General features: G+C 49.3%; 1 long non-coding RNA gene across 1 annotated transcript; it reads right to left on the bottom strand.

Moving 5' to 3' along the window:
* Positions 1-387: 387 nt before the first annotated feature.
* Positions 388-1,064, bottom strand: LOC141222219 (uncharacterized). The gene is made up of 3 exons (XR_012290066.1): positions 957-1,064; positions 627-874; positions 388-538 (listed from the first exon to the last, which is right to left on the bottom strand). It is a non-coding gene; the product is annotated as an uncharacterized lncRNA (long non-coding RNA).
* Between the last annotated feature and the right edge of the window lie 8,142 nt (positions 1,065-9,206).

Below are 9,206 nucleotides of genomic sequence, written 5' to 3'. Positions count from 1 at the left end.
ATCCACAGTAGCACTGCTACTGGTGTGACAGTCAGCAGGCTGTGTGGATAATACTGGATTCACCGGAGCAGTACTATAGGGAGTGAGAGGAGACAAGTATTAAGAATAGGGTGCAGGGCTCAAGGGTTAAGGTACAGGGTTCAAAGAGGGTAGTTTTGGATTAGTTACCTTCTAGAGGGTAGCGGGGGGTGTCCTGATTATTTTGGATGACTAGGAGGTATCGGTCCTGGTCCTTCTTGGAGAGAGGTAGAGGATATGTCACACACGGCTGTGGGTTGATGATCTGAGTTAGATCTGCAGGGGGAAGGAATAGGGATAGATCATAAATTAACTGATGTAGCTGTGGTACAAGCCTTGGAGACAAGAGTTTTGGGGTTACCTGTTGGTAGGTACAAGGGGCATCCAGGGACGTCTTAGAATGAGCTGGAGGTAGTAGTCCTGGTCCCTTGTTGAGTGGAGGTAGCACGAGGAGGTCAGAAGTAGGATGCAGCAAGAGGCTTGTACTAGCATGTAATGCCTCTGTTCGCTGTATAGAGATCTGTAGGGAGGGGGAGGGGGTGTATCTGTTAAGGTATCACTGGATTGTGGCTGTAGCCTCCAGTTTTTGCCCAGAGATCGTGATTTACCTGCTTCGTAGGGATTAGGGTGTCAATAGTAGATGCTGGTTCAGGTCTCCATAATGTAGATACAGCAGGGTGCTGTAGTAGGAGGCTATAGTTATGTCAGAGGTAACCAGAGATAGGATACAGTAGGAGGCTTATGTTTTCCTATGTTGGGTGCACCAGGAGGCTCTGGCTGGAAACAGTGGGTGCCAGATTCAGCAATAGGGAGGGTGGCTGGTGCAGAGCCCAACTGAAGGGGTTGATAGCAAGTACTGCGGGGAACAGGGAAAAACCGTTAGAGGGTCAGCTGCGTACAGTATGGACTTGGTGGGGCAGGGGCCCGTTGTTACTTACGGTCTGTAGAGGGCTTCACCGTCTGGGGGTGGTCGAGGTCCGGAGCGAGAGCGGAGTCCTGGCCGGTGACTGCCGCGTGCTCGCTACTTCCGGGTAGGAGGAGGAGAGAGAGAGTATGTGGAGAGCGCACGAGAGTGGGGCAGCGTGACGTGGGGTCACGTGGTGTGCAGCGTGCACAAGGTACGGAGGCCTGTGGGCGCCTCTTTAGCTGTGTTAAGGGTCAGTCCGACGCGTTTCAACAACTGCGGCTGTCTTCCTCAGGGATGGCTTAACCCAGTCAAATGGTGTCCTTATATATGCAGGGCTGGTGACGTCATAGGTCAATTTGTTAGTCATTAAATGCAAAGAGCTCTATTTCGCTGTTCAATCCTCTTGGTCTTAAGGTGTTCAGTTTAAAAATCCACTCACTTTCTTTCCTGGACATGCTCTTAATAAAATCTCCTTGTCTCCAGTTCTTGTGGACGATTTGTATACCTACTATTTTAATTCCTTTTATTGACCCATTGTGTTTTTTTATAAAGTGTTTTGAGAGAGGGTGGCCCATGTATTTATTTTTGATGTTCCTTAAATGTTCGTTGATCCTGATGTTCATAGGTCTTTTTGTTCTGCCTATATATAATTTGCCACATGGGCAATATAGCCCGTATATGACCCCTGTGGTGTTGCATGTTATAAAATCTGTGATGGGGTATATTTCTTTTTGGTGGCTGACAGTGTGTTGTTTTGGTGTGTTTAGGGTTTTGCATGTCTTACATTTTTTGCATGGAAAGAAGCCTTTTAGTTTTTGATGGAATGGGGTTTGAGGTTTTTGAGAACTGGTGTGTATCCTTACTGTGGGGGCTATAATTGATCCTAGGTTACGTGCCTTTTTGAAGATGAATTTGGGTCGGTTTGGGATTTTGTCATCGTGTTCGATTAAATAAAATTATCCCTTGCACTCAATATATATATATTTATTTATTTAAGCACTTTCACTCCAGCTCTGCCAAGTGGACGGAGCATGGTGAAGCCACCTGAGTCACAACTTTCCATAAATTAAGTGCACCCCATCACTATGGTGCGCCTCACCAGAAGTGTTAAGTGGAGTCCACCTCATAATAAACTTTGCTTTTACTTTTGCCCACCCATCTTTAAAGAATCTCTCCCATCAGTTTTTATTCTCTATATATTGCAGTAATCATATTATATAGCACTGTGTACTTACAATTGCTCATTTTGCCTTTCTACCCAGCTTATTGTCATTTACCTAATGGAAAAGAGATGTGATTAAAAACTGACTAGCTGAATCCTTCTAATCTCTATGTTAACACAAGGTGAACTTTTCCTGCATGAGTCATAAGTCCCTGCAGAGGAGGAGGGAGCAGCTGGGTCAGGAGGTGAAGAGGAGAATGATTTTTGCTGGGAAGAGGCTTCCTGTTTCTACATAGAAAAGAATTTACTGGGTAGAAAGGTAAAGTGAGCAATTGTTAGTACACAGTTCTTTATAATTACAATATATTAAGAGGATAAGCTCTGATGGGAGAGGTTCTTTAAGCCTGTCATGTATTGGGTAATGAGTTGGGGTGTCAGTCTCCATCAGTGCTGGCTGAACACTGACTATCCTGCTCAGATTACTACACATGGCGCTGCTCCTCCCTGTAGTATGGGCTACGCAGGACGGTGCCAAGGCTCCAGATTCTACCTGCACAGCAACAAGGTCCCAACACTTCTACCTCTATAACTTGCCTAATGCAGACGCAAACCTGCAGCCTTTCCACTGAGATCTTGTCGGCCTTCTACACTGCCATGGCTTTGTCTGCACAATGTAGCTTAAAGGGAATGTCCACTTCTTAAGCATCCTAGAAGTCTACAATATAAGGTCAGTATTCCTCTAACCCTCTGCCTTATTTGGCTGCCATTGAAGGCAGTCAGCGAAATGGGTTCAATTTTCTATAGAAGTGGCAGAATTTAACCCCTTCCTGACCGTGTTATTTCCCATCTCTGCATTTTTCTTATTCTTCTAAGAGCAGTAACTTTATCTTTCTGTCAATACAGCCATATGAGGGTTTTTGTTTTTATGCCGTTCACTGATCAGGTAAATTACTTTTATATTTTGATTGGACTTTTACAGAAGTAACGCCCATATGTTTTATTTTAAAATGGGTCATAGAGGGGCAGGGGTGATTTGAAGGTTCAGATTATACTTTTTCCTTTTTGTCCCCTTAGGCTGTGCGCCCACGATGCATTTTTTAAGCATTTCCGCAGCGGCAAAAATGCTGCAGAAACGCTTAAAAAACACATGGTAGAAGGCCTGCCATGTTCCCCAATGATAATCCGCATGTGCTGTGCACATGCTGCGGAAATTTCTGCTGCGGATTATCATTGCGGAAAAAAAACGCAGCACTACCAATTATTTTGCGGAAGTGCTGCTTTTTCGCCGCCACTTACTTGCATTAGAACGCATGGATTACGCATCACTGTATATGTAGATGCGCAATCCACGCGTTCCAATGTGCGGATGGTTCCCAGGTCTAGAGGAGAGGAGACCGTCCTCCGGACCCGGGTACTATAGAAACTGTGAAAAAAAGAATAAAATAAAAACTAAATATGATACTTACCTTCTGGCGGCCCCCGCTGCGCCCCTCCTCTCATGCCGGCAAATCGCGATGGACTGAAGGACCTGCGCTGATGTCATAGTCATGTGATGGGTCACGCGACGCTGACGTCGGCAGGTCCTTCAGTGCAGTGTACCGCGATCTGCCTGCAGTCAGCACCGAGTGAAGCAAGACTCTGGGGTCTATCGGAAGGTAAGTATAGATTTATTTTTTATTTTTTGACATTCTCTCGGGTCACACTATATAAATCCATGCCGTTTGCATGGATTTATATAGTGTGACCAAGTTGACAAGCACTTTCCAAGTGATGCTAAAATCGCTTGGAAAGCGCTTGACAACCCGCATGCGGAAATGCATGTTAAGAACTCTTCATTTCCGCATGTCCCTGGCAGGAAAATGCATGTACAATCCGCATGTACAATCCGCATGTACAATCCGCATGTACAATCCACATGCGTTTTTTCTGCCAGGGGAGATGCAGAAACGCTCAGGAAAAATCCGGAGTATTTCTGCATCGTGGGCACATAGCCTTAGGGGACTTGAACATGCAATCATCTGATTTCTTGTTACGTACAGCAATACTGCAGTATATAGCCAGCATTCACAGATCTGTCATGACAGGCATGGGTCTTTTCAGCAGACTCCTTTCTGGCAGTGATGGCATCCCACGATCGTGTTACAGGAGCACAGATGGGCACATGGCATGACTCCCTTCTCAGTTCGCTGTTAATGCCGCTGTCCGTCTCTAACAGGTGGAGCTCTGCCCTACATGTGGCTATTAGAGGTTGATGATGGCTAAATATCACAGCTGGCATATGATGTAACTGCAAATCATGTTGGTAAGGGGTTAAAGTGCCACTCCAGTGGGTTTTTTTTCTTTCACTTTTAGTGCAGAAATGATTTTCAAGTATGTGCTCAGATTGGGCATGGGTGCTGGGATTACTAGTACACCTGACATCCAGGTGGGCATAATTCTGTTCCTTGCGTATTGGAAGACTCTGCCACTGCTGCTTTGGTGTTGGCAATCTTTCAGTTTCTTGCCCATTGATGCTCGGGAACAGTCCTCAAAGTATCTATTTATCGGTCGACCATGACTGCACCACGAGAGAGGGAATCCGCCCACCAAGTACAAGAAACCTACAGGCTTAAAAGGGGCGGCACCTCTCGCCTCAGTTTGGTTTCCTATCCTTGATGAAGGGAACCTGTGGCAGGCTTACCTGTTGAAGATGTACGGATTCTGAAGAATCGAGCTGTCGAGCAGCGCCCACAGCCTGGGGTCGGCAGCTCCAGCATCGCTCTGCGTCAGTGGCTGTGGAGCGGCGCCTATGTCTGGGGTTGGCAGCCCCAGCATCAAATGGGCGCTGGATGGCAGCAGGGGCTGTGCCCCTGTCTGGGGTTGGCAGCCCCAACATCATGCTGGTGCCAGATGGTAAGGGGGAGCTGCGCCCCTGTCTGGGGTGGGCCGCCCCAGTGTCGTTCTGGCGCCAGGCAGTGGTGTCCCTGTGGGAAGTTGCAGCTTCAGTGCCGCATGATACGGCGGGGCCACACGCTTCCGGTCTCTCTATGTAGCCGGAGGCGTGGCATGATGCTGCTGTGCGCCCCGGTGGTCACGTGACCGGACCAGGAAGTTCCGGCCACATGTGTGCCGACTCCAAAGGGAGTGCTGCAATAACCTCTACGGCCAGCAGGTGGCACGCCCAGTGGTAGAATTAGCAACCCTTAAATCCCTCTCCCTTAAAACAGCACTACTAATAGCTTTAACCTCTGCTAGGAGGATTGGTCACATTCAGGCTCTGTCTACGGCCTTACCATTTACTCAAATCCTGGATGATAGGCAGGATCAGGTTTAAGAATGACTCTATCTCCCTAAGGTAGCTACTCATTTCCACTGACTTCAGGAAGTAGTACTACCCTCCTTCTGTCCTAATCCGAGTAATCAGAAGGAAGCAGAGTTGCATACATTAGACGTAAGGAGTTGTGTGGTTAGGTACCTCTCGGTTACCAAAGACTTTAGGAAAGAGAGCTCATTGTTTATATCCTACCAAGGGGTTAGGAAAGGGTTTAAAGTCAAGGTCCCCGTAGCTAGATGGATGAGGGAGGCTATTTCTCTAGCTTATGCGTTTAGTGGCGAAGAAGTATCACAAGGGTTGAACGCTCACTCCACCCGGGCTGTCTATCTCCTGGGCAGAGAAGACGGGTGTCTCGATAGACATATGTAAGGCTGCTACCTGGTCTTCTCCCTCTACATTCTATAGGCACTATAGACTGGATATGGGTGTTTCATCTGACCTCACCTTTGGGAGATGGGTGCTCCAAGCTGTGGACCCTCCCTAGACTTCTTAATCTCTACAATTCTCTCGTGGTGCTGTCATGGTCGACCGATGGTCATAAGTTACTTACCGGTAATGGGATTTTTCTGAGACCATGACAGCACCCTTATATTTCCTCCCTTCATGTTTGTGGGAGCACTCTGTTTGTTAGAATTTCACACTTAATGGGTGGTGTATGATAGAGTCATTTTGTGATTGTTTGCTATGTTTATCCTGGCAGTACTCTCAATACTCTGTAATCCAGACTGAGGCGAGAAGTGGCACCCCTTGTTAAGCCTGTAGGTTTGCTGTCCTTGGTGGGCTGACCCCCCCCCCCCCCCCCCCCCATGGTGCTGTCATGGTCTCCAAAAGATCCTGTTACCGGTAAGTAGCTTGACTTTTTCCCTATAGGAAAGTCGCTTGTCAAAAGCCACCAGGGCAAAGTGCGCAGTTCTGCATCAAGTGGGAAAACATCAAGAAAAGCTCTGGGAAATGTCAACAAGCAAGTAATGACCCAGAAGAACGGGCAGCCTCTGAAAGGAGACCGGAAAGTGCCAAAGCCTGCGCCAGCTGTTATACAGGTATAATGTATTACCGCAGCTCTGATCATACACCGCTCTTGTGTTCTGCCCTGTACTGATGTACAGACTTGTATCTACATAATCCTAAAATGCCACAGGAACATCTGCAAGAAGATCACATGGCATTTTCTACTATTACAAGTCCCATTATTATCTGTTGGATTAAAGTGGGCTAATATCTGGCTAATCTAGCTGTGTAATGTGTATGGGGGTCTCCTGGCTGCCCTAACAAATGTTCAGTTCAAATACCCGCTCCTTGTTCTCTAGGCACAAATTGCTTAGAGGCAGCAGATTACCCTCCTCCCCACAGAACACATGAGAGCTCATCTGTATGTTGGGAGAGATGGCTGCTAGCCAAACAGTGTATGGCCAGGCCACAGCTATGCCACAGGGGCTTGGCTGACTCCTTTTCAGATCATATATGGAGAACCTAATGGCAAACACTGGATAAATGAAGCTTGTGACCTGGTTCCTGTTCCCCTCTAGGTTTCTGGCACTTATGATAAGACAGACGAGCAGCAGTACCCCGACATTGAGAAGTTTGTTCCCTACAATCCTGCAGGTAACTCTTCCACACCTTGCTGTACCTATTGCCTGCCATTAGCCACTTGCCTTTACATTTAATTTTGAGCATGAGAATCAATTCTAATACTTGCACCTGAATCTGGATGGGGTTAGTGAATTTGTCACCAGGATTTTGCTGCCCCATCTGAGAGCAGCATGACTTAGGGGCAGAGACCCTGATTACAGTGATGGATCACTTGGTGCAGTTCAGAGTAACTGTGTCTGCTGCAGATCTACAAATGCTCTGAATGCTGGGCTCTGTATAACCCCACCCACATCACTGATTGGTAGCTTTCTGCCTATGCACAGTGTACAGAACTATCCATCCATTGTGGGGACAGGGTTGGACTACATGGCAGAAGCTTTACTAGTCATCTGGTGGCAGTCTCCTGCTTGTGGAGGATCTCTTATCAAAACTACAGCAATCAGCCCAGAAAGCAACACGTCACTGGAATTGGGGATCTTTGTCCCCACGTTGTGCTGCTCTCAGATCAGGTGGCAATAAACCTGGTGACAGATTCCCTTTAAATGCAGTTTAGGGCCATCTCTGTTACACTCTTACTCTCTATTAGCTGCAATGTCCCATCTGCCTAATGCAGCCACAGATCTCATGGCTGCAGTATCCGGATCTTCAGAAACTCGCTGACATCGTGTCAGTTAATCCAATGAGTGTTTGCAGTGACAGCAATGTCTGTTAGCTGGGCTTCTGCTGCTGCTCAGTTGTGGAGGAGAGCAGACAGATGTCAGTGTGGTGTTCGGAGGCTCCTGGGGCCCCTGCACGTGACATTAGGAGTGCCAGAGATCCAGAGTGTGGTCTTGGGCTCCACTATACAGGTGGGACTTTGCAGCTATTTGGGGGTGGGGAGAGGAGGGCACAACACTGACGTGTGCAGTGAAGGTGGTTAAAGTTCATTGACGCTAGATGACTCATTTTGTTGCATTGAGCCCATAGACAAACTAGGAATGCCAAAGAACCAATCAAGAACAACCGAACTAAATAGTCAAATTCTGCAAAAATAGGAAATTTAAAAAACATATAATGAATACACGGTTAAGTAAGTGACACCGTAGAGACAGGCACTCACACCAATGTACATACAATAGTTAAAATAGAAAAATATAGAATAGATGTATACTACCAGGAGTAGTTCTAGAACGCACACCAGGGGTAGGTGTAGAACCGCCCGCCAGGGTTAGTACTGTAACCGCCCACTGGCACCAGGGTTAGTACTGGAACCGCCCACTGGTGCCAGGGGTAGTACTGGGACCGCCCACTGGCACCAAGGGTAGTACTGGGACCGCCCACTGGCGCCAAGGGTAGTACTGGGACCGCCCACTGGCGCCAAGGGTAGTACTGGGACCGCCCACTGGCGCCAAGGGTAGTACTGGGACCGCCCACTGGCGCCAGGGGTAGTACTGGAACCGCCCACTGGCGCCAGGGGTAGTACTGGAACCGCCCACTGGCGCCAGGGGTCGTACTGGAACCGCCCACTGGCGCCAGGGGTCGTACTGGAACCGCCCACTGGCGCCAGGGGTCGTACTGGGACCGCCCACTGGCGCCAAGGGTAGTACTGGGACCGCCCACTGGCGCCAAGGGTAGTACTGGGACCGCCCACTGGCGCCAGGGGTAGTACTGGAACCGCCCACTGGCGCCAGGGGTCGTACTGGAACCGCCCACTGGCGCCAGGGGTCGTACTGGAACCGCCCACTGGCGCCAGGGGTCGTACTGGAACCGCCCACTGGCGCCAGGGGTCGTACTGGAACCGCCCACTGGCGCCAGGGGTCGTACTGGAACTGCCCACTGGCGCCAGGGGTCGTACTGGAACCGCCCACTGGCGCCAGGGGTCGTACTGGAACCGCCCACTGGCGCCAGGGGTCGTACTGGAACCGCCCACTGGCGCCAGGGGTCGTACTGGAACCGCCCACTGGCGCCAGGGGTCGTACTGGAACCGCCCACTGGCGCCAGGGGTAGTTCTTGAACCGCCCACCAGGAGCATACCAGGAACAGTACTAGAACCGCCCACGAGGACTTGCACGCTAGGAGTAATTCTAGAACCGCCCACCGGCACCAGGGGTTGTTCAGGAACCGCCCGCCAGGGGTAGATCTAGAACCGCCCTCCAGCACCAGGAGTAATTCTAGAACCGCCCTCCATCACCAGGGGTTGTTCTGGAACCGCCCACCAGGGGTAGTTCTAGAACCGC

Source organism: Phyllobates terribilis, unplaced genomic scaffold (assembly GCF_046119375.1).
Source record: "Phyllobates terribilis strain yellow unplaced genomic scaffold, ASM4611937v1 Scaffold_343__1_contigs__length_2019054, whole genome shotgun sequence".
NCBI lineage: Eukaryota > Metazoa > Chordata > Amphibia > Anura > Dendrobatidae > Phyllobates > Phyllobates terribilis.
This window is presented reverse-complemented; position numbering and strand designations above follow the sequence as displayed.